The sequence below is a fragment of the Camelus dromedarius genome, chromosome 19 (genome assembly GCF_036321535.1).
Source record: "Camelus dromedarius isolate mCamDro1 chromosome 19, mCamDro1.pat, whole genome shotgun sequence".
NCBI lineage: Eukaryota > Metazoa > Chordata > Mammalia > Artiodactyla > Camelidae > Camelus > Camelus dromedarius.
In genome coordinates this window covers 34,348,139-34,374,562 of record NC_087454.1, presented here as the reverse complement: position 1 = coordinate 34,374,562, position 26,424 = coordinate 34,348,139, and the positions used below count along the sequence as shown (strand labels likewise).

Below are 26,424 nucleotides of genomic sequence, written 5' to 3'. Positions count from 1 at the left end.
CAAGCCCAGGACCTCGTGTATGCTAAGCACGCACTCTACCACTGAGCTATACCTCCCTCTGCCCTGCAAAGGACATTTTGGATGATGCCAGGAAATGGTCCTTGGGTTGGGCTTTGCCTGCCCTTTTATTTCCTCTCCCTGATGAAGAGAAGTGCAACGGGGCGGGAAGCCTGTGGCCTTGGAGTCACACTTACCTGGGTTCAGACCCCACTGATGCTTCCTGGCTCTCTTGCTTTTAGGAGGTTAAACCTCAGTTTCTGCATCTGTACTACAGTGGAGCACACCTGCCTCGCTTACCTGTTGTAAGGGTCAGGAAAACAAGGGAAAGGCACCCAGCGCTAAGTCCCTGGTGGGCACGAGGGACACTTTCAGGGGCCGTGGGAAAGTCCTACGGACAATTCCCATTGCTTCTGAGGCCAAAAGTTTCACTCGCTACTCCAGCCTGTCCTCCACGTCTCCCTTCCCTCAGCTGTGAGTCTTTTCATTTCGTCTCTGAAGTTTGTTGAAAGCACTGATCGGGAAAAGTGGTTTCCCCAGCCAAGTGGACCTCTGTCAGGTAGACCGCAGCTTGGGAGCACTGCCTGGAAAAATTAGACACCCCAGAAAGCAAAGTGCCGAACAAGACACCAAGAAGCGGCAGCGAGGTGCTGTGGCTGGGTTCTAGAACAGTTTTTGCAGAGCGATCTTGAAACATCTTTCTTGCTCCAAGTCCCCTCCTCCTTGCCAGCATCCCAGGGCTCTGCCCTAAGTATCTCACCTTCACTCTCTGCCTCCTCACTGTGACACAGGTGTCTTGCGGCTGCGGCTCATGACTCACCAGCTCTTCCTCCAGCTACCCTTGTCCTAGCCCGACCATCCTCCTGCTCCTCCTGGGGAGCAAGGGAGCAGGCAGTGGTGGGGGGCAGGGGAGGTCAGCCAGGTGGCCTGACATCAGGGTGGAAAAATCACGTGTGTGTCCAGCTCATCAGTCAAGCCTCTGGCAGTGCAATTTCTTCAACTCAGGACTCCGGACCTCATCATCTCTCTCCTCTTCTTTACTCACATCCTGCCCACCCACACAACAGACCCTCGATTTCTGGGCAGATGACATGAAATCAGTATCAGGGAAGGAAAAGGAAAACTGTCTTTGGAGCAGACGTAATTTAGAAAAGGGAAGGGTTTCTGCCCATTTTACAGACTTGAAGACTAACCAACGTTTGTAAAAGAAGGGCAGGAACTTTCTTTGGAAGACAGTTTACCATAATAATGCCCACATGGGAGACCTTATTCATTCAAGGCACCTCGATCTAAAGCAAGGGATTCTCAGCCTCGGTTTATTGACATTCCAGTGGGTCTCTGTGGTGGGGGCTGTCCTGTGCATTGCAGGGTGTTTGGCAGCATCTCTGGTCTGTGCCCACTAGATACCAGTCAGACCCCCCGGATGTGACAACCAGGGATGTCCCCAGACATTGCCAAATGTGCCCCGAGGGGCAAAATCACCTCCAGTCGAGACTTGCTGATCTAAAGCTGTTTCTGTATTCCAACCTGTAGCTGCCCCATCTTTAGTCATTCCCCCATGTTCTTCTAGACTCCCCTAACTCTCAAGGAATTCAGTTTGGCTTCCCCTGAAGGCCGTTAGGCACCAGTCTGAGGTCTGAAAGAGGCAGGTGGGGGGGTCGTTGTGTTGCTGCAGCCCGGGGAAGGGTTTGGCTCGTGATGCTGTGGGTGCTGTTGAGCCTTCACCTCTGGCCAGTCGGCCTGCATCTGCCACCTGCTGTGCAAACGTGGCCGACCCTCCCTTCATCCTTCCCCTTCCTCCTCATGCCTCGTCCTGGCTTTGCTGCTTCTCTGTTCCATTTTACAGCTCCCTCCTGTGCATCTCAACACACATCCATCAAATCCCGCCTGTGTCTGTGGTTCTGCTTGAGAACTCGTAGTATAAACGTAATGCAGCCCCAGCTCTCATGGCACATGCACTCCCTTCACAAGAAGGAACTGGAGCTGTGGATGCACGAAGACCTCCTGGGGCTGGGCTTCAGTGAGAGATGGAGACCCTTCTCAGAGCCGGGGGAGCTGATGGCCAGAGCCTTGGGGGACCACAGTCTCCCCTCATGCTCTGGGCTTCCCCCCATTTGTCCATTTCCTTCCTGGTGTGGGTTCAGGCCCTTTAGAGTCAAGGCTGGGAACCAGGGGTTAAAGGAAGAGGGTAGAAGGGAACTTAACCCACTGGATGAGTGAATAACTATTTCAGCGCCTCAAGCCTTTTCTGCAAACAGCCTCATCCCGTGATGCTTTGCCACAGGGTTGTGATGTGAAGAGAAAAAGACAGCAGAGTAGGGTCAGAGGACTGGCTGTGTGACCCGAGGCTGGAGTCCCCTGAGCCTCACAGCACCTGCCCATCTGCAGCAAAAGCACTTTTAGATGCATGACCTGCCCTAGGCATGGATGATTATGAAAGAAAGTGATGCAGGCGGATAGGAAGGCATTGCAGTTCAGTTTGTTTGGTAGAAACATCTCATTTCAGGAGCAATATGAATGGAGGGAGGAGCTTGGAGGGCGAAGGCTGACCCTGTGACAAACCTTTGGGTGACATGGCCTCTCTGGACCTGAGGAGGGAGGTCTGGGAGGCTGGCCACCGGGAGGACTCCAGGATGATGATCAGTGTGCCTGACTCGGGATGAGGATGAAACATCGAGGGAAACCTGGGCGTGTGGGGGGCCCTGGACGGGATTCGGAGGCCCTCCCTTCCTCTGTGAGGGATGCCTGCTGGCACAAGGCCGGGGTGAGGCAGAAGGGACAGGTACTCTGGGTGGGACCTGGGGCGGCGGAGAGGCGCTCGCCGAAACCACACACTTCCTTACATTCCATAGCAAAGTAATCCGTATGGGGATATAAAGAAGTATGTGGCCTCGGGAAGCAGTCTTGGCCCCAGCCTGGTTTCTTTCATCGTCCAGATGCAGCCCTGCCTCTCAGCTGTGGGCCCCTCCCTCTCTCCTCCTCCTCCAGGTGGGAAAGCCTGGAGAGCGCGGTCCCCAGTACCCCCTTACATCCGTCCCATCATTCCCCCCAAACTATCTCGGAACACACCTGTTGTGAGGCATGGCGGTACTTTGGGGGACCCCAATCCTTCTACTGTTCAGAAATAAACGGCATGCAAGCTCCCCTGGCTTATTTTGGTGCCGTTAATAATCGATTGGACCTTTTATTATTACTATTAATTACTCTGCCTTGGCTTTGGTGTACCATAAGATTCTTTTTTAGTGTTTGGAATCCCATGAAGGATATTTAAAAATTAAAAAACAAAGCAAAACAGAGAGAGAATCCTACTAAGAAATATCGCGCACGTGCGCAGAGAACGACCTGGTTTAGAAACACGCCCTCAGGCGCACGTTGCTGGGCGGCAGCTGCGGGCGCAGCCTTCCAAGCGCCATTGTTCATTGTGGGAAGGATCTTTTTGTTCGTCTCTGCTCCCCGTGGCCCATCACCTGCCCTGCGATCTGTGAGGCCCGAGCCGCGGAAGAGTGAGGGACGCTGGCAGCTGCGGAGCCACCCGGGGTCCGGACGGGCCACCCGGGTTGGAGGGAAATGGGGTTCTCAGCTTCGGAGGACCTGATAACTCTGCCAGGAAACGGGGAGGATGCCACTGGAGGAACTGCACCCCCAAAGAAGGTCTGAGACTCACAGCACTGACCAGGGCAGTTAATGAAATCTAATCATAAAAGTAATAAGAATAAGAACAGATTTTTTTCTCTAATCATAAAAGTAATAAAAATAAGAACAGATATTTTTTTTTTCTCAAATGTGTTCTCTGTGACGGATGATTTTCGGTTCTTTGACAAACTCCTTGAATCCTCACTACTCTAGCCGTAGCCGTGATTTTTCTCTGGTTTTACAGAGGTGGGTGGTAGAAACGAATTGGTGTACATATATGTAAATAGTAATCCTTTAAAAAACGTATCAGGCTGGAGGGGCAGACTTGCATCAATCCATAGAGAGAGGATTGGAAGGTAGGAGGTCAGAGAGAAGCAAGGGAGGAAAATGTCCATGGGTTTTACACTCTGTGAACATTTATTCCTCTGCAGCTGTGCACTTGGGGTGCTGCTGATGGTGGCAGCTTAGAAACCATACCTTTTCTCAGGAAAATAGGAAAATGTCCTAGGTGTCCTAGGCCCCCCAGTCAAAGTCTTTCTGGCTGATCTCAGGAATCATCCAATAGCTCATTGAATTTAATCCAGTGGCAGTGGATAAGCTTCTGCTGTGAAAACAGTTCTCCCCCAGAGTCAAGTGCAAGCTTCACACGAGGGAGAGTGTGGGGTTGCTCTTCCTCCCCCAAGAACTGGGGCTCTTGGGGAGGGGAGTCAGAGGGGCAAGGAGAAGATAGATGTAGCTGTACCTTTGAGAAGATTAAAATGTCTCATCTCTTCTGGTGAACCAGGGCACAGAGAGCTGAGTAAAGGTTCATTTTAACTGCTCAATTCTGCAGATCAAGATCTCTAAGAGCGTGGCATGTGCGTTTCAGGAGTGAGGGTTTCATAGACAAGAGAGACCGAGTTTTTTGGTCCCGAGAACTAGAAAGAACCAATTTTTAAGAAACCTGCCAATCATAAGCCGGCATTTGGATGTAAATTATTTGGTCTTTTTGTCAAGCCCAACTTATATGGTCAAAAGATTATGTAAAAGTTCACTTCAAAATATTCAGGAAAAAAAACAACAATGTACTTAAATAATCAATTACTGGATCGCTTTTGAGTCTCATCCTACTTTTGCACGTCATCTAAGATGCCAGGAAAGAAATTCATAGGACAGATAAGGAAATGAAGTGAAGGGTAGGTTGGAAAAGCAAAACGAAACAAACAACCATCACAAAAATCAAAAGGTTTCAGAACAAGTGTAAATAGGAGGAAAATAGTCTAGGATGGAGAATATAAAGACATGTTTCTCTGAGTTTTGCATAGGGCAGAGGACATTGGATAGCAGCTGGGTGTAGGTCCCCCCCCCCCGATTATTTATTTATTTTCTTATCTGCCCAATCTTCTAACTTTGGCTGGTAGTGTTAGTATGGAGAATGGGAGGGATGGTGTGTTACCTGGCCACTGGTGTGCTCTGTGGTGTTGGTGACATCACCACCTCCCTCTCCCTCATTCCTGCAGTGGTTGTGTAACCCCATCTGCCCACCACAGGGAGGGTTGAAGATTAATGAGAGAACACATGTGAGGGTCTTGAGTTTCTTAGAAGAACAGGCTGATGGCCATATAAAATGTCACTCAACATGTTATTGAAAACAAGATTTATTTTCCCCGTCTTCTGCCCAGTAGTCAGAACAGTGGACCAAAAGCCCTTACCTTTCCCTTGTTCTTGAGAAGTAAGTTCCATTTAAAAGTATTTAGAACTTAAGTAACAGTCAAGATAGCATCAACAGCATCAACCACAATTATAGTTCTTTCCTATTTCTTTCACCAAGCAGGGCAGTATTTGAACATCAGTGACTCAGACATGACCTTACAGAGAAGGGAGGATGGTGATTTCCCATTAACGGTCCTCAGAAAGGCTCTTGGGTTTGGGAAGAATCAAGGATGGGTTAAGCTAGGGAGAAGTCTGAATTATAGGCAATATAATCTTGAAGATGATTGGTGGCAGAGGGTTATAGGGAGGAAGAGCATGGCTTGGGCATCTGTGCGTTCTGGCTCTGTGATCCTGAGCAAGTTACTTAGCCTCTCTGAGCCTCAGTTTCCTCATCTGTAAAGTAACTATAATAATACTTCACTATAGTTACTGTAAAGTAACTATAATAATAATTCAACGGGGGGCTTCAATGAGATAGATTTATGTAAAGTGCCATGAATATAGTATTAGAAGTCTAGTAAATGGTCTCTAATGCTCTTGCTACTTTTATTTAATATATACTTAATATTAATTAATATTAATAGGCAACTGAAACTACCCACTGCATGGAGGTCCTTATATTTGACCCACGTTAAAAAGCTTCATTCACATAACAGTCATGCAAGGAGTGGTTCTAAGATACTTAGGAAAACTTAACTATGACCAAAACTATTTCTTTTTAAAAAATATTTTATTTATTTATTATTGTATTAATAAATACTTAATTTTTTTTTTTTTTTTGGTGGGGAGGATAGATAATTAGGTTTATTTACTTTTAGAGGAGGTACTAGGGATTGAACCCAGGACCTCATCCTGCTAAGCATGTGCTCTACCACTTGAACTATACCCTTCCCCCCATCAAAACTATTTCTTTCACAATTTTTGTTCCCTCTTTAAAAAAAAAAATAACAATTTTTAATATTTTCATATGTTTGAAAAAGATTTGTTAAAAGGGAAGAGATTCATCAGTATCATTTTCTGACAAGAATCCTTAGAGGTTCTGAATACCCAGGGGTCCAGTCTCATTTTCAGGACCTTTATGAAAAAATATATTTGATAAGATGCTCTGACTGTCCCCTTATTCACCACAAGGCCTTGCCCTCTGATGACAGAGCTGGCCTTAGTCAATCGGCCCTTTGCTGGATGAGGAAAGGAAGGCAGGACTCTGTGGGAAAACCGCCTGTATCTCACCCTCTGAATTTCAAATATAGGCTTGTTAGCCCTCCCTATCCCTTCTCTGCCCCCTGGTCAGGGCCGATAATAGTTTCTTAAAAAGCAATCAAAATTGCACGCTTTCCTGGGGATTCGGGCCCTTCTAGTGTCTGCAGGAGGAGCGGTGCGCACAGACGCATCCTTCCTGACGCTGAGCACTTGTGACCTTCTGTGCTGGCGTCAGTGGCTGCTGGTGTTCTTGGTGGCTGTCCATGAAACAGAAGCTGTTCTGGAGCTCACTGAGGCACAAGCCAGATTATCTGGGGCTTACCATCACCTGGCTGAGGAGGCAGGCAATAAAGCAGCGGCCCCTCCTTTTAAGGCAAGCCTGGGTTCTATGTTGGGATAGAACCTTATTTTTCCTAAGGCTCCGCCAGATGTCTTGCTATTTTTAGAGGACCGGTCAGTTCTGAGTGTTGATTCAATCATGGGCATCAGTCCCATTTCAACTTCCCAGAGGCAGCCAAGAGCAAGGCCAGCTCCCAAAGCCCACCCTGTCTCCCTGCGGGCACCTTGCCACCTCTCTCGGAAGAGGTGAGTTTGGGTGGCATTTTACCATCACTGTTGTCCTTGCTCTGCTTCTCATCAGAGCTGGAGAGCTGAGCCGGGACTTTGGGGGAGGATGGGGCAAGGGGATGAGAGGGAGCCAACATTATACTAAGCCATTTACTTATTTATGCTTCCAGCAGGTTAGATAATTTGGAGGCACAGAGTGGTTAAGAAACTTGCCCAGATCACACAGCTGATAAATGGCTGCCCTAGGACTGGAAGTACCTCTCTAACCCAAAGTGCACATTCATTCTAATACGCCGTGGTTCCCAACCTCGCCTGATCCTAGTGCCACCGAGGCTCTTGTTAAAGCTTCTGTTCCCTGTAGTCCACCTCAGAGCCACAGAATCAGAACCTGCACGGGAACGACCGGGTAGCCACATTTTTAACGAGCACTCCTAGGTGATTTCTATGCTCAGCAAATTTGGGAAAGAACAGATCTAGGAGAGTTGTTTTCAAACTTGAGTGAATGTTAAAATCACTTAAGAGCTTGTTAAAATGCAGATTCTTCTGACGTACTCTCAAAGATGCTGAAAGAAGCCATGTGGGCCAGGGTTCAGGAATCTGCATTTGTTTTTGCAACCAGTCCCAATTTATTCTGTTGCTGGTGGGCAGAGGGCTTTGAAAAACACTGACCTAATAATAAACAAGACAGAGAGACGTGGATGCTAAAATGATGAAATCATTAATACTGGAAAGAACTCACTTTACAGCAGGCCGAGGAAAATGATTTAATTTGGATTAAAGGAAGAATTTCTGCAAATGTGATGACAAATGATTAGACCAGAAATGGGCGACCCCTTTCCACAACGTGAGCAGTTCACGTATTAGTAACAGAAAGGAGAGAAGGCACTGTTGTCCACGCCTGACCAGTGATATCGTCTCTTTTCCATGTTCCCTGTTCTCAGCTTCTGCTTCGAATGTTCTTTTCCCTTTGCCCATCTTCACTAGTTAAAATTTCTCTCTTTAAGGCTCAGTTCAAAAGACATTTTCCCCACAAAGTTTTCTCCCAACTGCCCCTCTTCCTTCTTTGTTCCTATTGTTTGTACCTGTCCTTAGGCACACCTCACATCTTAACTTGCTGTTGGACTCCTTGTGTACCTGTAACGCACACGTTTCCTTTCAAAGAGGGCTGGGACCTGACTGCGCCGTTTTTGACTTACTGCATGCAGGAGCTGTTCTCAGCACCATAATAAGTCACTTCTACTAAATATTCCCCATTTTGCAGATGAGGGACGTAAGGCGCTAACTGAGAAGTGGCTGTTTGTGGAAGGGTCTCTTTTAGAAGCGATGGCCCTGCTGGTGACCAGAGTCACAGCTGTAAGGAGATCTGAGCTCTGTGTGTTACAGGAAACAGCATTTAAAAATAATCCGAACCTTCTTAATTTGGTGTCTCAGAGTCACCTGGAAGGCTGGCTCAAACCCAGAGTGCCGGACCCACCCCCAGAGTGTCTGATTCAGTAGGTCTGGGGTGGGATCCAAGACTTGGCGTTTCTAACAGGCTCCCAGGTGATTCTGATGTCACTGGTCTGGGAACCACACTGTGAGAACCACTGCTCTAGTTCAAGGTTTCTGATGCTGAACAATTCAAGGGTGAGGAATCGGCCCTTACATCCGCTCAGGATGTGAAAGCCCTAAAATTCCTAAAAATGAGGTGGCGAGAAAGAAGGAAAGCCACACAGAAGCCAGGAACCTGTGAGCCCTGTTCAAGGTTGTGGTGATAGGAGCTTTTATCAGTAAGGGTGAGGACAGACAGACAGACAACACTCCAAAGCGGGGAGCCCTGTCCGTGAAGTTACTAAAAGTTAGTAAGAGTTTTCAGCGTGAGGGGTTGCACACAGCTAGGGAAGCATCCCTTTGGCTCCTGACTCTTACCAGTAAAGCTTAAATGGGGTTTGGTGACAAACGGGCATGGGATGAGGTAAACGTTTTTCTTGACAAGAGAGCTCAGCAGCGGGTCCACTGACTCACTCACCTCCTATCATATTTGCAGAGGGATCATAATGAAAATACAATATAACAATAATACAGGATTGTGATAAAGCTTTGTAACTCCAAAATCTCTTACTACTTTTTTTTTTTAAAAAAATATACCTATTAAATTGAGTGAGAATTAAGAGTTGCTTAAGATCCTGGGAACACATTAGAGAATCTGGTTCTTGTCCTAGTTTTCCAAAGAAATACATTGCTCAGGGACTTAGTTTCTTAGTTTTTTAAAAAGATGTGACACTTCACATTGTCCTAGTGGGGACGTCTGTGGGGTCATCGGAAGAAGCTACTCCCATTTCAGTGATTGTGTATTTGAGATAGATGATGTATTAGAAATAAATTCCTTTGAGGTGCTTGGGAGAAAATTTCAACATGTATTCAAAATATTCAAGGCACTGACAGGGCAAGCCGCGAGTTCAAGGTCATGTGCTGGTCCAAATCTCATCCATCACTCCCCAAACCTGAGCCCTTCTGTAGGTCATGGACCAGCCCCTAGGCGACTGTGAAATCTGTACCTGCTTTGAGCTGTCCTTCCCATCCCTCTGTCTTCCAGACCAACCCTCCTGCCCCTCTGCCTTTGCTCCCAGCCCCCGCACAAGGAATCCAGTTCTTGGTCACGACCAGCCGACAAGTCATTCCCACACCCCAGTCATGCGGGCTGGGCGATTCCTCTCGCCCACTTGCCCTCGCCTAACTCTGCCTGATGGATCTGGGTTCCAGCGGTGCATCCCCGCCTGTTTGGGGATGCTGAATGTGGAGCTTCACCTGCTCCTGTAGGCGCGGTGCTGGCTTCAGATGACAGAAGCAGATTGCCCGCAGGGCTTCCCCAACATGCACAAAGAAAGACAGACAGATGGCAAGGCAGGAATGGCCAGAGGACAATGAGAGGAGAAAGCCCCTCGTGGGAGCAGCTGGGTACATACCTGGGGAGGAGTTGCAGGACCGGTCCCTCCTCCTCCGTGTGCATTCTTCCCTGGCGGGTTTCAGCCCCATTGAGGTGTTTGGAGCGTGGATTTTTTTTTCCCAGAGCTAGCAGTGTTGGCTTGCATTTCTATGCCTTCCTGTCAGAATTCTCTCAAGGAAACAGCAGCTGGTGAGCTCAGAAATGTCAGTCAGAATCTTGGCCTAGTTTGGGGCCTTGAAGATTCTTATGGAAAGTTAAAAAGGTTTCTGGGCCAGTGTCTCCTCTGGGTTTTCCCTCTCCCGGTTCTCACCTTTTCCATCTTCTATTTTTCTTTTTTTCATTTTTACCTCAGTAGCTAGCTGCTTAAATTGCCTGCCTGTGTCTTTCTGATGGTCCACCCTTGGGTACGGCTCTGTCTCCTCTCCCTGCTCAGCCTAACAGCCTGGTGATTTTCTGAGCCTTTAGCTAACCCTGGTGCACAAATTACTTATTTTGCCTCCTTGCCCGTTCCCTTTTCCTGTTTCCTCCCTGTCTTTTCACTCCTGTCCTTTTAATCGCCATCCTTGTGGTCACACAGAGAGATCGCCTTTGTCTCTTGCTGAAGGGCGTCCCCATCCCGATGGTCGGTCATTGCTCTCTCTCTCTGTGTCCGGTCCATTCCTTGGTTCATCCCTTTAGTTCTGTCCCCCTTTCTAGCTTTACCTCTCCTTGGATCCTGCCCAGATGTGACCTCGCTTCAGACCTCCGCTCCTGGGCCGCCCCCTCCTCTCCTCCCACTCCTGGCCTCCGCCTTCCCGGTCTCTGCTCTGGGAAGGCAAGCCTCCTCCTTTTGTACCCTCCGCCCTCCGCCCACCCCCAGCACGCTCTCCCACCTGTCTGTGTCTTTTAAGGGCCTTGGTCATGTCCATGCCTTCTGTCCACCTCAATCACCACACTGACGGGCCTCCGAGAGCTGTTAAATGACACCTCTTCAGCTGTCCCCTCGCAAGGAGAAATGCCCTTGGCTAAATCCTCTCTCAGATAGGCAAATCTACTTCCATGCTTCTGTCTGTGGAATCCACTGAAGTGAGGCCTGTATTATTTTAAAGAGTAAGAACATTTTTTTCCCCCAAGCGACTTGATCCTCATCTTTTGACACTGGGCCTCTTTTAGGTTACGTCCATATATACCACCTCAGATGCAGTCTTTTTAGCTTGTCTGTAACTTATTTTGGCCATTTTTCAAATAGAAGGGCGGTAGCAGTGGGATTATGGAACATGTGGCCAGCTGGGGACTCGACTGGATGCTCAGGCATGTCCATTTAGTCTGTGTGCCTGCCAAACTGCAGCCTAATGTGTTTGGCACTGGAAATACAAGGAAGTTTCCATATTCCCTGACTTGAGAGCATTAAACAGGTTCTTTTGGGGATAAAACCTGTACCTGGAAAAATATACCAAAAAAAAAAAAAAAAGAATATGATAATTGCAAACTGATAGTACGGAAAATAAGAGCTCTTGGTATTCAGAAACGGGGATGGATGAGTGGTGGACCAGGTTGTGAAAGCTTCATGAAGGATGTTGGGTTTCACCTGGGTCCTGAAGTTAGTCGGGAGGGGCTTACATACCTGGGAGGTGAGGGAAGGGCCTTGCCAGATGGGTGAACACTTGAGCAAGGCATGGGAGCAGGAATGTATGTTCAGGAAATCCTAATTAACCTGTGGCCAGATCCCGTGCTTTGTAAGGGGTCAGCCTGGGAAAGGCGTTGGACATAAGGCAGATGTTTTGAGAAAACAGTCTCCTAGTAGGTGATCTCAGTTTTTTAAAAAGAGTTCCTTTAGACCACACATTTATAAGTGACTTAATTGTGTGTGTGTGTGTTTTTGGGGTGGTAATTAGGTTTCTTTATTTTATTTCTTTATTTTTATTTTTTAACAGAGGTACTGGGGATTGAACCCAGGACCTCATGCCCGCTAAGCACACACTCTCCCACTGAGCTATACCCACCCCCCATAGGTAACTTAATTTAAAAAATAAAAAAGAATACACGCTATAGTTTACATGATGTTTACAACCTAAATGGATGTAGAGTCTTTGAGAATTATCAGCTGGAAAACTACGGTCTGAAATCTGTTGCTATTGAATATATTAAACTAGTAACAATATTAAAATATTAAAGTTCTGTTTTTTCTTTAATTCTGGTGTTTGGTATTGAAGGTCTGCTGTTATAAATGTAGAAAACTGCTCATCCTACTCACCCCAGACTGTCCCCAGTTCTGTCTCTTCTGTGGGCCTGACCCACACTCTGCTTAACCCCAACCTTTCCCCTTGCTGAAGGCTCCGATCCCAACTTGGCTGGACTGTGCATTTGTTATAGGTCTTTATGCACTTTAACGTGTCATCATACTGTTTTGAAATTTGTCATGTATATATGTGTGTGTGTGTGTATGTGTGTGTGTGTGTGTGTGTGTGTGTGTGTGTGTGTGTGTGCAAATCTTGAATTGAAAAGGCTGTAAACTCCTGAAGTTTATACTTATTTTGACGTTTTCTCTTGTCTCCACACAATATAAGGCACACAGTGGGCTCCTAAAGTGTTTGTAAATCAAACTGGATAAAAAGGTTTGCTCAAACTCTACAACAAAATATAAACCCCCACCCCCGCTGCTGCTAGGAGGCACGCATCTTTTTCAGCGCTGCATCAATCCTTTAGCCCTTCTGAGATTTATCTAGAAAGAGGGAGGTGACCTTAATTTAATGACTTGTCTGGATACAGGGTAATGCTTCACATTTTCAAACCACATTTTCTTGTGAGCTTCAAGGACTATTTGGAGTAGGTGAGTCAGAGAGGTATTGATGTTTGAATTTAGAAGATGAGATGTCAGAGGTACAGAGAGAAGAGGGGACTTGCTGGAGGCTACATGGCTAGTTACTGAAAAAGCTGGTGGGAAATCCAAGCCTTAAGACTCCTGATAAATTTTTTTTTAACCTTAGCATGTTTTAGGTAAGAACGCACCTAAATTCTGACTTCCCTGATAAAGAGCTACTTTCATTTTCCCTAAAGTCTTGTTTAAACCAGGTTGGGTTTTTGTTTTTGTTTTAAATTGAGGTATAGTTGATTTACAATGTTAGTTTCTGGTGTACAGCACAGTGATTCAGTTATACATATATATTCTTTTTAATTATAAGTTATTACAAGAAATTGAATATAGTTCCCTGTGCTCTATAGTAGGACTTTTTTTTTTTTCTTTTTAAAAACTTGTTTATCTATTTTATATATATTAGTTAAGACCTTGTTTTTTAACGGGGCAAATTGATGGGCGAGGTAGAAATGGGTGTGAGGGGTGGAGGCTCTTTTCCTGAGGTCCTTCCCAATGAGGTGCTCTTCCCTGTGCAAATCTCCAGAACCCAGGAAAAGGGTAAAACGAGAGCTAGTCTGAGTAAGGTTTTCCTCAGGAGTAATCTTCAGAATAATGTCACTTGGTTGCCTCGTTTGATGTGTGGGAACCCAAGGCCCAGGTTAGCACAGAGACTTGTCCTCATTCCCCAGCCCGGCGGCTCCCGCCCCCAGGGCCGTGCTCTTGTCACTCGTTACCAACAGCAGCCCTTTGAGGAGCCTTATTCCCATCAGGGCGACCCTGGGACAGGGCAGTGGTGGTGGGAGGAATACCGAGGCTGACTTCTTCGTGGCTGCAGGCCGCCTCTTAGAGCCCTCCAACAGTGAGCAGAAACCGGGGGGAAATCCCTCAGTTGAGGGGGGGATGCAGAAAACAGACCGTCCCGTGTTAAACGGGCTTGACGCTTTGTAGTGGGTTCAGCTCCTGCATTTCATAAGGACGATAATAATAATAATGAAATCATGGGGTGATAAGAATAAAGCCTTTGAGATGCTGCCAGAATTATGAATCGGAGGCTTTAGACGCCAGTGGGCAGCTGCTTGGCTAAATGTGGCCCCCAGTTGTCAAGGAGAGGCCCACCCCAACATGGGAGAAACAAATCAACAAGGATGTGCCAGGCACCCACAGGGCAGAGCCACAGGGAGGTGAAGGTCTCCACGTGAACACCGTTTCTGCCCCTAAGGAACCAGCCATTTGAAAATGGGCTCAAAATGTCAAATTCTTTGTATTCTTTGTATTCTCAAAATGTCAAAAACGTAGAGGCATTTATGGCCCATGAACTGACTCACGTGAATCAGAGATGAAATAAACTATCACGTGCCCCAGCCGATTATCCTGGTTTCAACGGTTGCCGGCATTGTGGGGTTGGACACACTCGAAGGTAGTGTGAGCAATAAGGTTCTGTTAACTTTTTGGTTTTCCAAGACGGTTTGGTTTCTTCAGAGCTGGAAGGTAGGACTCGACTACCTCCTGTGTTGTGTGATTGCCAGAAACCCACTGATTCTCACCTCCATTTTCTCATCTGTGAACTAGAGGGGATGACAACTGAATCATCTCCCTTGTTAGGTGTGTTGGGAGGATGAAGTGAAGTTAGCATTTTTGCTGTGAGATGTTGCAAGGTGGATCGTGGTTGCTTTTAGTCATGTTCCAGGGGGCTAACAGTAAGCAGTGGGGGACCAGTTTGAATTTCGTTCCGTAGTGGATGGAGTTGACTGGGGAAAGTTGGCTTTGAGGCATTTGCCCACAAATGTTCGTTTTAAGGGGAAGCATCTAGTCCAGTCTTCTCACTTTGTGGTCAGGAAATGGAGTCCTGAGAATTAAAGTGATTTTTTTCCCCCTGGAATGTCATTCATGGGATAAGCATCAGAGCTGGGCTCTGAACTCAGGCCCAGGTTCCTAACATGACAGTCGACCAGGCTTGCGCTGAAGGCCCAGAGGGACCACATGAGATCATGATCGTGAGAGTTCTCTGTCTCTGTAGAATCATACGACACACATGTCTGGTGTGATTTTAATGAAATGTGTCCCCCAAATACCATTAGGGCAGAAAATGACCCTTCGCCCTGGGTGACGGCAGCCTTGGACACCAGCTGCTCCCCAGAAGCGTTCCCAGCTGCCACTGAGGCCAGCGCTGCGGTGGGGGAGCCCGGCATTGGGTATTCCAAGAGCGCAGATTCCACACGGGATCCGGCCAAAGCGGGTTAAAGGCAGAACAGTTGAAGCTATTTGGGAAACAGGTGGGAGCGATGAAAAACTTATCTGGTTGAATGTGTGCTTAGATCAACACAGAAGTTATCCCAGTTGCTTGGTTTGGGAAGACAGTGCACGCAGTGTTTAAAAGCTTTCCTTTCTTTGAAACATGATACTGGACACCAGAAATTGACACAACATTGTAAACTGACTATATGACAATCAAAAAAAAAAAAAAAAAAGAAAAAAAACAATTAAAAAACTTTCCTTGCTTTTCTTTCTTTCTCTTTTCTTCTCCCCATCTCCCTTTCCCTCCTCCCCCTCCTCTCTCTCTCTGTTTCTCTCTCTCCCTCCTTTCTTGTTCTTTTTAAAATTTACATTTGAGGCTTAGTGAGAATTCCATAACTGTCCATATGAAGAGATAGTAAATGAAAGTTGATTACCAGTTGTGTGATTCCCCCCCACTCTCCATTCTGTAACAAGAGGATGTGATTTCAATGCTTGGGGGGAAAAAGGTTAATTACATTAAGGGAAACTAAGTTTTATCAGTCCCCTGGCCTGGGTCAGCTCCGTGTTGTCACACGTGTTTTTTCACTTAATCCTCACAAAACCGCCTTTCCCCACAAGAGATGCTAAAGTCTTCAATGGTAGGGGCTGTCTTCATCTGTCATAATCTGTCATGGCTTTCTGCGTTCAGATGATTATTTTTAAAAATGTAGCCTATGTCTTTTTTTTTTTCTGTCTGTGCTCCACTTAATTTTGAAAAGGGATCTATTTCCTAACAGATTTAAAAATTTATGTTTAGGTTTTAAAATTATAATTATTTGAAAGCCTTAAGTTCTGGTATATCATAAATATTGAAATTTTAATTTCAAATACTGTATCATTCTTTTGAATGTACCCAGTGAAACCTAATCCGCAGCAGTTTGACATTTGTCCCCTTTCTTTAAGGGAATATGAAGACAAGCTTTTCTACACAGTTGGAATTTTGTACCATTCCTTTTTTTCCTAGAACTTGTATTACTCTGTTTTGTTTCTCACAACAGATTTTATCCTAATGAGAGTATTATGTTTGAAAGTAATTTATTACCCTATCAAATTTTACCATAAAGAGATGAATATACAAAGATTGAAATTAAATTTAAGACGAAAACTTTCTAATTAAAAATTAAAATAAAAATTGTTTTAATTTCCTGTGACTTACAGAGCTTAGATTAAAATTTTTCTTTTCTTTTTTTACTGAAGTATAGTCAGTTTACAATGTTATGTCAATTTCTAGTGTGCAGCATAATGTTTCAGTCATACATGTACAAACATATACTCATTTTCATATTCTTTTTCATTATAGGTTACTACAAGATATTGAATATAGTTCCCTGTGCTATGCAGTAGAAACTTGTTGTTTATCTATTTTATATATAGTAATTAGTATTTGCAAATCTCGAACTCCCAATTTATCCCTTCCCACCTCCTTTCCCCCCCAGTAACCATAAATTTGTTTTCTATGTCTGTGAGTCTGTTTCTGTTTTGTAAATAAATTCATTTGTGTCTTTTTTTTTTTTTTAAGATTCCACATATGAGTGATGTATGGTATTTTTCTTTCTCTTTCTGGTTTATTTCGCTTAGAATGATGATCTCCAGGTCCATCCATGTTGCTGCAAATGGCATTATTTTACTCTTTTTTTATGGCTGAGTAGTATTAAATTTTTTTCTTTTGGATTTAATTATCATTACAATGCTTACTAGTAAAGAGTTACTCAAAATATCATAAATATATTGCAAATAATAATTACTAAATGTAAAAATGAATGTTTATTGGAAATACATCTTTTATGAAGTTAACATGGCTTTTAGCATTTTTCCCATGAGTTCATACCCCCATAGATGGAGATTACTAATTGTTAGGGTGGAGATTTGGCATAAACTCTTCTTTTCTTCTGTTTATAGATAGGAACACTGAGAGCATTTGTTCACAGCAATAAGAAGACAGGAATGGAGGAATTTTATGGTAGAGATTTCTCAAAATTCTTTGATCCACATCTGAGTTTTATGCCAGAAGTTACGTAGTAGTCTGTCATCAAAGTTATTATCAATGATCCATCCCTCACACCCTGTTGAGGTTCTCTTTCAATTTTGTTGAAAGCTATTGAGTGGGAACTTCACAGCCTGCAGAAGAACGTGTTAGTCATGAGAGTTTCTTGTTGGGAGAGCCCTGAGTGTCCCTGAACATCCTTGCTGAGTGTGCCGAGGATGCGAGGCTCTGGCTGCTCTTTATCCAGACCGTTTCTCAGGGCGGTGAGCAGCCTCAACATGAGGCAACATCTCTTCCCGGACAGAGAGCAGGCAGAAAAGTGTTGAATCCTGCACACTCAGGGTCATACAAATGCACAATGGACACAGGATCCATCTAAGGCCACCCATCTCCTTGCACTGTCCCCATGGGACTCGGAAGGTGTAGGAAACCATCTGGTAAAGGCCATGTTAATTTCATAAAAGATGTATTTCTAATAAATGTTCATTTTTACATTTAGTAATTATTATTTGCAATATATTTATGCTATTTTGAATAACTCTGTACTAGTAAGTGCACACCAACATCATGCTCAGTCTTCTTGCTGTGCAAAGAGTACTGAAGGTCGTAGTCTCTGACCCGTTAGTTTCATGTCTGTTGACAGCATCCACGGAAACTTAGACTAGTTTATTCGCTTTTAAGTGGAGTAAAATCCCAGATCCTTCACAGACTCTGACATATTTATGTTTTTAATTTCTGGGAAGAATGCCAGGAAGGCACTGCTGTGGCTCATTGAGTGACCATTAATTTCAGCAGTTACCCTTTCACACGGAGGCACCCTGTTGATGATAATCCAATCAAAGGGCTAGCAAAATCGAAATACTGCTAACTTCAGTGCACCCCAGTCAATATGTTTTTTGAAAAACACTTTGAAAATCTTGCCATGTACTTCAAATATATACTTCATAAAAAATTTGGACCCATAGATTTAGTTCATTCAATTTGGGGAGCGTCTGCCATTATAACCTGATTGGTAAAGCCAGTCTTTACTGTCCAGCCCATCAGCCAAGATAAACTTATTCAACGTGTCCACGTACCTTAGACACGTGTTAGAACGTCTTTGCTTATTGCCATTTGCAAGCCTCTGGCCTAACCAACTGAAGCGTGTTTGCTTGGGGTAGAGGTCAGGGCAGAGGAGGGTTGAGGAAACAAGTGGCTGTTTCCATAGCCTTCTTCCTTCAAGCCCAGGAGTTCAGTGAAGAAGGTATTTCTCATCCTCGAAGACTGTGAAATTTAGGAGTCACAGATCCTAGAGAATTAAATGTCCTTGTGTATAAAACAGTGAAGTAAGCACACTCCAGTAGAAAGTGTCTAAGGGCACAGAAGCATGCAAACTGGAGGAAGGGTCCAGGTGACTGCCTTTTCCATCTTCCAATCATGATGAAACACTTTATTCAGAACATCAGATTGGGGTCCACCATTTTGAATTACCTTTTTTCTTTAAGTAATGGACCGAGAGTTTCATGTATCCCTAATTCCATCTGGGGTATTATGAGCACTTGATGGATAATTAATGTGTGTAAAATGGAGAAAAATTAAATTTTGAGAGTGGTTCAGTCAGAGGGCACATTGAATTATGTTGTACATACATTTATGTGTGGCATCCATATTCTGGTCTCTGGTGCCCAAGGAAGTGTCAGTAGTCCTAGCAGAGGCCTTTGGTAGGCTGGACACTTATATGTGATAATTAAAACCCTCCCTGAGGTGTCTCAGAAATCTTGATGTGTTTGGGGAGCATTGTAGGAGGTTAAAGTCTTGCTGAGCACGTGGGTAAGGGCAAGTCCCACGACATTTGGGTTAATGACACCACATTCTTCTCCACATTCCAGTGTGTGAGGGCGTCCAGTGGAAACTCAGGTTACAAATAAAAACCTTAGTTCTTTTGAGCAGCAACTGGTGAGACCGCTTCCTTCTTCCCTATCAGCTGCCTCTGGAATTACCTCCCCCACTGCCCTCCCTTGTCCCACAAAAGGCTAGGACTGGGATGTATCAGTTTTGCAATGATATGGGGTGAAGCAAGCCTTTTTCTTTTTGATTTTTTTTTTTTTTTCCAAAGCAAACACTGGAATGTCTTCTCTAAGCCCTCTGGTGGCCTGGTTGAGACAGATCTCCAGACCTCCTGGGAATCATTTAAAGGAGTGAGAGGGTGGTCCTCACCATGGCGGCAGAAAATGATGGTTTCTCTCCATGGACAGAAACCAGCCATCCCACCTGTTCCCAGCTTAGCCCTGCCCTCAGAGCCCTCAGGGCCCTCAGAGCCCAAGGCTGGCAGGTTGCCTAGTTAATGTTTAAAACAAAAACCTGTTGAACAGAAAGCACTTCCTCCAAAGCACAAAAGGCCTTTGCACCGAGACCCCCTCCTCAGTCTCTCCTGGCGGGGACGCTGGACGCGCTGTCTCCCGTGAAGCTTGGCGAGAAGGCGTTCAGCGTCCCGGGCGGGAGCATTCTTAGCATGTGGGTCAGGGAAGATGACGTTCTGAGGAAGAGCCTAGAATTTTAGGGCAAGGGAGGGGGCACTGAGAACATTAGTGGGCCCAAAATGTCCACTACGTGTGTCCAGAAGAGGGTCTTGGGTCCTTTGAAGACCAAACCAGCTACAAGGCTGGCCATGAGTTAGGTCCACGGAACAGCTGATGTCAGCCAGAGTGGTTTTTGAGAAGGGTTGTCCTGCTAGCCCTTTGGTGATGAGACAATCATTAACCTGCCCTCACTACCCTGCAAGAATGTTTTGGAATTTTGATTAACTGATTAATGTGGGAAATAAGAGAAGAGAACTAAGTAAATATTTGACTTTCAGCTCATGGTCTGGAGGATGGAGTCTATGGAGGACTCTCCTGAAATAAGTGATATTTTATTTTAATTGTTTGATAGTAGTGAAGAACATGTCCTAGCAGGGTCCACCCCCTTAATCCTCAGCGTGGAGTGCCCTAGCAGACCCCTTGGGGACCCCCTCCCTTCCTACGCTGCTTGGAGGTATAATCCCCCTTAGGGATTGCAAATGTCTGAGGAATATCAAGGGTTGACTGACAGGTGGCCACTGGAGGACTTTTACCCATAGGGTCACGTTCCCACAGAGGCAGTATCTGGAGAGAGATCGGTGAGGTCTCCGTGCACAGAAAGGATGATGGCAAAAATATAAATTCAGCATTTTGTTCACGGATGTTTCCTAAATGACTAGAAGAGTGTTTGTTAAATGAACGGCTCTACTCACACGATGGGACGGACAGCCTGCCGAGGGCAGCACAGCCTCTGGACATGTGGGTGCTCCTTGAAGTGGTTGCTCCAGTTAATGATAATACACAGGTCATTGGTAGAACAAACTCTGTGAGGAGCCTGTGGGATTAAGAGAACAGCTGGAAGTTATCACATCACTCTGGGGTTTGATGAAGGTGTTTTCGGATGCTGTAATATTCCTATAATTCCTTGCTCTTTTTTGTTCTTGCCAGTTTTGACCAGAGAAGTGGTGGGTGGCTGGGATGAGCATGTTTCACTGCCTCTCTCCCTCTCTCTCTCTCTGGTTTTGGGGAATATGGGGTATGTTAATTCATTTATTAACTAATTAACTCATTTATTTAATAAATATGGTGTGTCCATTTTGCTCTGTGCTGGTTGCTGCGGATACAGGGAAGTCAAGGGGATTTATAATGGAGTCGGTTGTGGGCAGAGGCAGTGGAGCAAAGAGCACCAAGGGCGAACCACGAGGGCTACTCAGAGGACGGGGGTGATGTCTAAGCTGAGAACTAAAGGTAAGTAGGAATCAGGCAGTGACGGAGAAGAGGACTGGGGCAAGAGTAGCCAGGCAAAGGCCTCACGGTGAAGGCAAACATGCTGTTTTAGGGAAACTGGACTTCCACCTGAGGGCCGTGGGAGCCGTTGAAGGGTTGGAGCTGGGGGAGCCAAGATCTCATCTGTGCTTGAGAGAGACCATCCTCCCTGCAGGCTCAGAGGTGCTGAGAGGAGACAAAGCCGGAGGGAGTGAGGCCGGTGAGGAGACGGCGAGGGTAATCCAGGCACCGGTGATGGAGCCTGGGCGAGGGCGGAGAAGACAAACGGTGGTTGGGTTTGAGAGGCAGGGAGGAGGGCGTCGCAGATGCGGCTACTGTAGGTGGGTTGGAGGGGAGGGATAAGTTTAGGAAACACGCATTTGGTGGGAAGGGTTATGGGTTCAGTTTTAGCACGTGGTAATGATGTCCAGCAGGATGCATGATAAAGAGTTGGAGTCATAAGAGAGAGAACTTGGTGGAAGATGAATATTGAAGAATGAGTAACATCTCTCTCTTTTTTTTTTTTTTCAGTGAGTAACATCTTTGCTATACCACAAGGCAAGGGTGTGGGCTGGTCCCGTCCTCTATTTCCATACATCTTTGTCACGGAATAAACAGAATTGTGAGGAGCTCTGTGAATGGACCGTGGTGTAAGTCCATCCTCCTAGCTTATTCCTGACCGTCCCTGCAGAAAGCCGGAGTTGATTCTCTGTGCCGTTTGCACGGCAAGAGCAAGGAGGGAGAAACCCACTGGTCTCACCCCTCCCACAGGCAGAACGCCTGCTGCCTTTACAACTGGGGTGGCTGGGACCACACCTCCTGAGCCTCCGTGGTTACAGGAGGGCTGCACGGGGCTGAACTGATGGCTGAAACCAAAGAAGCTCCAAAGCTGTTGTCAAAGCAGCTGCAGGAGCAATAAATCGTTGGTAGAAGCAGCCCCCACGGGGGAGTGACGGGAGCAGATACAGTCAGGATCGATTTCCCTTTGGTTTCTCCACCCAGCTCAGGGCCACAGGATTCCACGTTCTTTTTTGGAGACAGCAATATGTCAGCTGTGTTGTCCTTTAGATTCCCTTAGTCAGGGCAGGGCAGGCACGCTCCATCACCCTGGTGGGTGGTTCTGCCCCTGGGCTGATTCCCATTCCCGAGAAAGAACTGAAGAGCCTCCCTCTTTGGAGGTCAAAACAAAGCATCCCTTCTCTGGGCCTCCTAGGGGCTTCTTACCCTGTTGGTCTTTCGGCATCGTGTGTGTCTTTTTACAGATGAGAGAAAGTGATTCAATTCTGTGAGTTTGTATCCATTTCATTTTCCTCCCTTGCAGATAACAAAAACCTTTGCCAATCAAGAGGAATCCCACGCTGTCTTCAAGAGAGGGCCATATACCACACATAAATTGTGTGTTTGTGTGTGTGTTGAGAAGGAGTGGCTTATTGATAAATCTGAATTTTAACAAGTACGTTACTTTACTTCCTGTTATGGAAGAGTTTTAAAGAAAGGAGATACAGAGAAACTGCTCACACTGGTCATTAGAACTATGATGAGGGCAGTGATTTTACATCTTGTAGAACTCCTTGCCCTTTCTTCTCTCCCTTCCTTCCTTCCTTCCTTCCGCCAGCAAACTTTTACTGAGTAGCTCCTATGTGTGCCCATTATAATCCTAGGTGCCCTCGTGACTAAGGGCGATCTTCCCCAATGACTGGCCGTAGGTGGAGGCACAATCTCTGGTTCTGGAAGGTAGGAAAATAAATTGGAACACAGCTTTGGGAACTTGACATTAATTAGGACAAGGTCTGAACAGTGCAATACCCCTTTGTGAGAGTCAGTTTATTTCTCTCCTGGATTTTTCTCCACGGTTGTTCTGTTTTTCATTGTTGTCATCCAGGCATGCTCCAAGATCACCATTAACAGTAACAACAAAGACCTGTCATAGCAAAATATCTTGAAAGAGTCATCTGTTGTTTCTGACTCCATGTCTTCACCTCTCAGTCTCTCCCTTCCTTCGCAGATGGAACTTCTGTTTTTCTCTGCAGTGAAATTACTCTTGCAAGGTCACCAATCACGTTCACATTGTCAAGTTCAACTATGGTTTTTCTGGTTCCATTTGGCCTCTCAGCAGCATTCAGCTCACTCACTGCACCTTCTCAGTCGCTTTCTTTGGCTCTTTCTCTTTTGCTTGGCCTTGTAAATATAATCAAAGGATCTGGTTTTGAAAAGTGATGCAGGAAGGATGTTCAGGTAGGACCTGGGAACATTTAGTGATTATTTCTGGTATTGCATTTTTCATCATTTGTGGACTGAGGGCCAAAAAAACCTTGCCTCCCAATCGCCACATCCCCGAGCTCTCCTTCTCCCTGACTCCACTCTGGACACACTGCCCTTCTCACTCAGTATCCAACATGCTGAGCAGCTGCCTTTCCCACGGTCTTACCCTTGCTGTTCCTCTGCCCGGAACTCTCTCAATGAACACATCCGTGGGCTTTCTTCTTCATTCTCTCATGTCTTGATCTGATGTCTTCCCTCACTTCTGCTCACAAATTTTAGTCCCCTTCTGACCTTCCTGTCTTCCTCCCTTCACTTTCCTCCTTTGCACTTAACACAGTCTAACCTGTTCTATATTTTACTTCCTTCTCCTGTTTATTTTCCCTCTCTCCCACTAGACTGAGTTGTCTGAGGGTGGGGGTTTGTATCTCTTTTGTTCACTATTCTAGTTTGGCACTTAAGTGGAACCTGGCACGTGGTAGTTCTCAGTAAACATGTACAGAGTGAATGAAAAAATTAAGGAGAGCCTGGGAGTCCCCATCATAAATGCTGGACTTGTTGGAGGCCACTGAATGATTTTAAGGAGAAGATTGTCAGTTTTACTTCGAAAAAAGATGGCTTTGGACACTTGGAACAAATGCATTGGGAGAGTAAGTGTGGACACTGGGTGACAAATTAGGAGGATCTGCAGTAGTTCAGAGGGGAGAGAGTGGTCGCCTGGACCAGGGCTGTGGTGGTGGGGATGAAGGGAGTTGCATTTGTTAAGAGGCTGAATCTGTAAGACGTGGTGGTCGATTAGAAATGGGAAGCTTTGCTGCATCAAGGCTGAATGGAAGGTTTCCATTTATGAGTGAGAGCCTGTGTGAACGGTTGTTCTATTCCTGGAGACAGAAAACCCTGGAGGAGGAAGAGATTTTGGGCTGAAGATCAAGGGCTCAGAGTCTTTGGACCTGCTGAGTTTCGAGCGTCTGAGAGAGACCTGAGTGGAAATACCGTGTTGGCAGTTGGATATTCAGGTCAGGAGCTCAGAAGATTCGCATCATCAGTGCATAGATAGTACATGAAGCCGTGGGAATGGATGATAAACAAAAACCGGGATCAGGTTGCATCTGTGAGACCAGAGTCCAGCAGGCATTTTGATGGGTCCAGCATGGCTGCGCCTCTCTGGGAAGGCTCGGTCAGAGTACTCACAGTCTCCGACTGGAACCGTCACTTTCTGTTGGGTCCTACCAGCGACCCTCCCTCCAGGGTTACTCTGGGCATGCCTGCACGTCTGTCTTTAGGCTTGGTTCTGTTTACAAATTTCCCTTCTGCATCAGCCCTGCGTCTTCGCCAGCAACCAAGCTGGTTGTGAAGAAGGTGGGAGGGGATGGTGACAGTCACCTAACCCAGCTGATGTGTGGCAGCAGTTTTTTCCTGAAGCTTTTGGACTGATGCTCTGACTACCACCACTCAGTGTTACAGGGGAGCAGGGAGACGGATGACTCAAGAAAAGGGTACGAGAAGGAATATATGTATGTACATGTATGACTGAGGCATGATGCTGTACACCAGAAATTGACACAACACTGTAAACTGACTAGACTTCAATAAAAAAAAAAAAGAAGTGCAAAGTGCAGGACCAATGGAAGGGCTTAAAACTGAACAAAGATCTTGGTGTAGTTTCATCAACATTTTGATATCTTTGTATCTGAAATAATAGTTGTAGGAAACCATGCATTTATTTTTGGCTTGCTTGTTTTCCCCTTGCTAATTTAAAATATTTTTTAAAAACTACATATTTATTGTAAAAAGTTCAGTGTAGAAGGTATAAGTGAAAAATACAAGTTCTTTTTTCTCCTCTCCACTTAAAAAAAAAGCTGGCTCAATTGATTATCCTGTTAAATTTTTTTAAATTTAAGTATAGTCAATTTACAAAGTTGTGTTAGTTTCAAGTGTATAGCATAATGATTCAGTTATACATATATGTTCCTTTTTATATCTTTTCATTATAGACTATTACAAGGTATCGAATATAGTTCCTGTGCTACACAGTAGGACCTTGCTGTTTATCTATTTTAGATATAGTTGTTAGTATCTGCAAATCTCAAACTCCCTATATATCCCTCCACCCCACCCCGCATCCTGTTAAGTTTTGTTCTGAATTCAGATTTGGTTGGGTTCAGCAACTTAGCGTGATTCACTCTCCGGTTTCTTTGTGGCAGCTGTGTGCCGTGGATGAATATCTGGCTTGTGCAGGGGTCTTCTGGGTGCTTCTGACTGCAAAGCACCTGGGAGAACAGTCAGATCTTTTCATTCTGGGGCAGGAGATGGCGTGCTCTGAGGACAGGCAGCTGCGTCCCTGTGGGAGGAGAGGGAGCAGGTGGGGCAGGAGGGCCACATGCCACCAAATCCCTTGCAAATTTTCCTCCTTCCTCAGCAGAGGCTGCCAACTGAGCTGAATGCCACAGGGAGATTTTTTCCACTGTGAACAACTGTCCCAGGACAGCAAGCTGGGATCACATTTCAGGAATCTCACGTTGCCCTTGAGAAGCCGTGTGGATGGCTGTCAAGTATGTATAGAGGATAAAAAGCTCCAAAGAAAGGTGATGAGTCACGAGGCACTGGGGTGAAAGGGGCATCTTCTGAGGGGGGTGTGGGGGTGGTCAGATCATTCCTGCTTTCCCTTCAGCTTTTCACAGAAGTGAATTATCCAACCAATAACTCATATTTTAAAAGCTTACTTTTTAATTTTATTTAATCTCACTTTTCCTTTCCTTTGAATTTTTTTCATTTCATTTCAGTTTAGTTTCCAATCCAACTTGAAATAAAGTATTGTGAAATCTACCTATCTCCAATAATTTATTGAAATTCATGGAATACAGAATCATATGTTTGCACTTATTTCCTTTCTTAACGTTATTTGACTCTGAAGCATATCATTAGTACTTTCATTCCCAGAACCAGCCATCTCTATTTTTTTTAATCACACAAGTTGTGTATGAATACATCTTAGTAAACTATTCAAGTAACACTCATCCTTTGCATTTGAGGGCCCTTTACAAAGTGTATTCACAAATTGAAGAAGTTGTGGATATTTATGCAATGGAATACTACTCAGCCATAAAAAAGAATAAAATAATACCATTTGCAGCAACATGGATGGTTCTGAAGATTGTCATTCTAAGTGAAGTAAGCCAGAAAGAGAGAAAAATACCATATGATATCGCTTATATGTGGAATCTAAAAAAAAAAAAAAAGGACACAAATGAACTTA

The 26,424-nt window shown here is 45.3% G+C and overlaps 1 long non-coding RNA gene across 1 annotated transcript in view; it reads left to right on the top strand.

The window, feature by feature from the left end:
• The window catches only part of LOC135318586 (uncharacterized), an 85,939-nt gene extending 64,822 nt beyond the window's left edge, over positions 1-21,117 (top strand). Inside the window, exon 4 of the long non-coding RNA XR_010376753.1 lies at positions 20,983-21,117. This is a non-coding gene — a long non-coding RNA (uncharacterized LOC135318586). The remainder of the gene's footprint in view (positions 1-20,982) is intronic.
• The last annotated feature ends 5,307 nt before the right edge of the window (positions 21,118-26,424 follow it).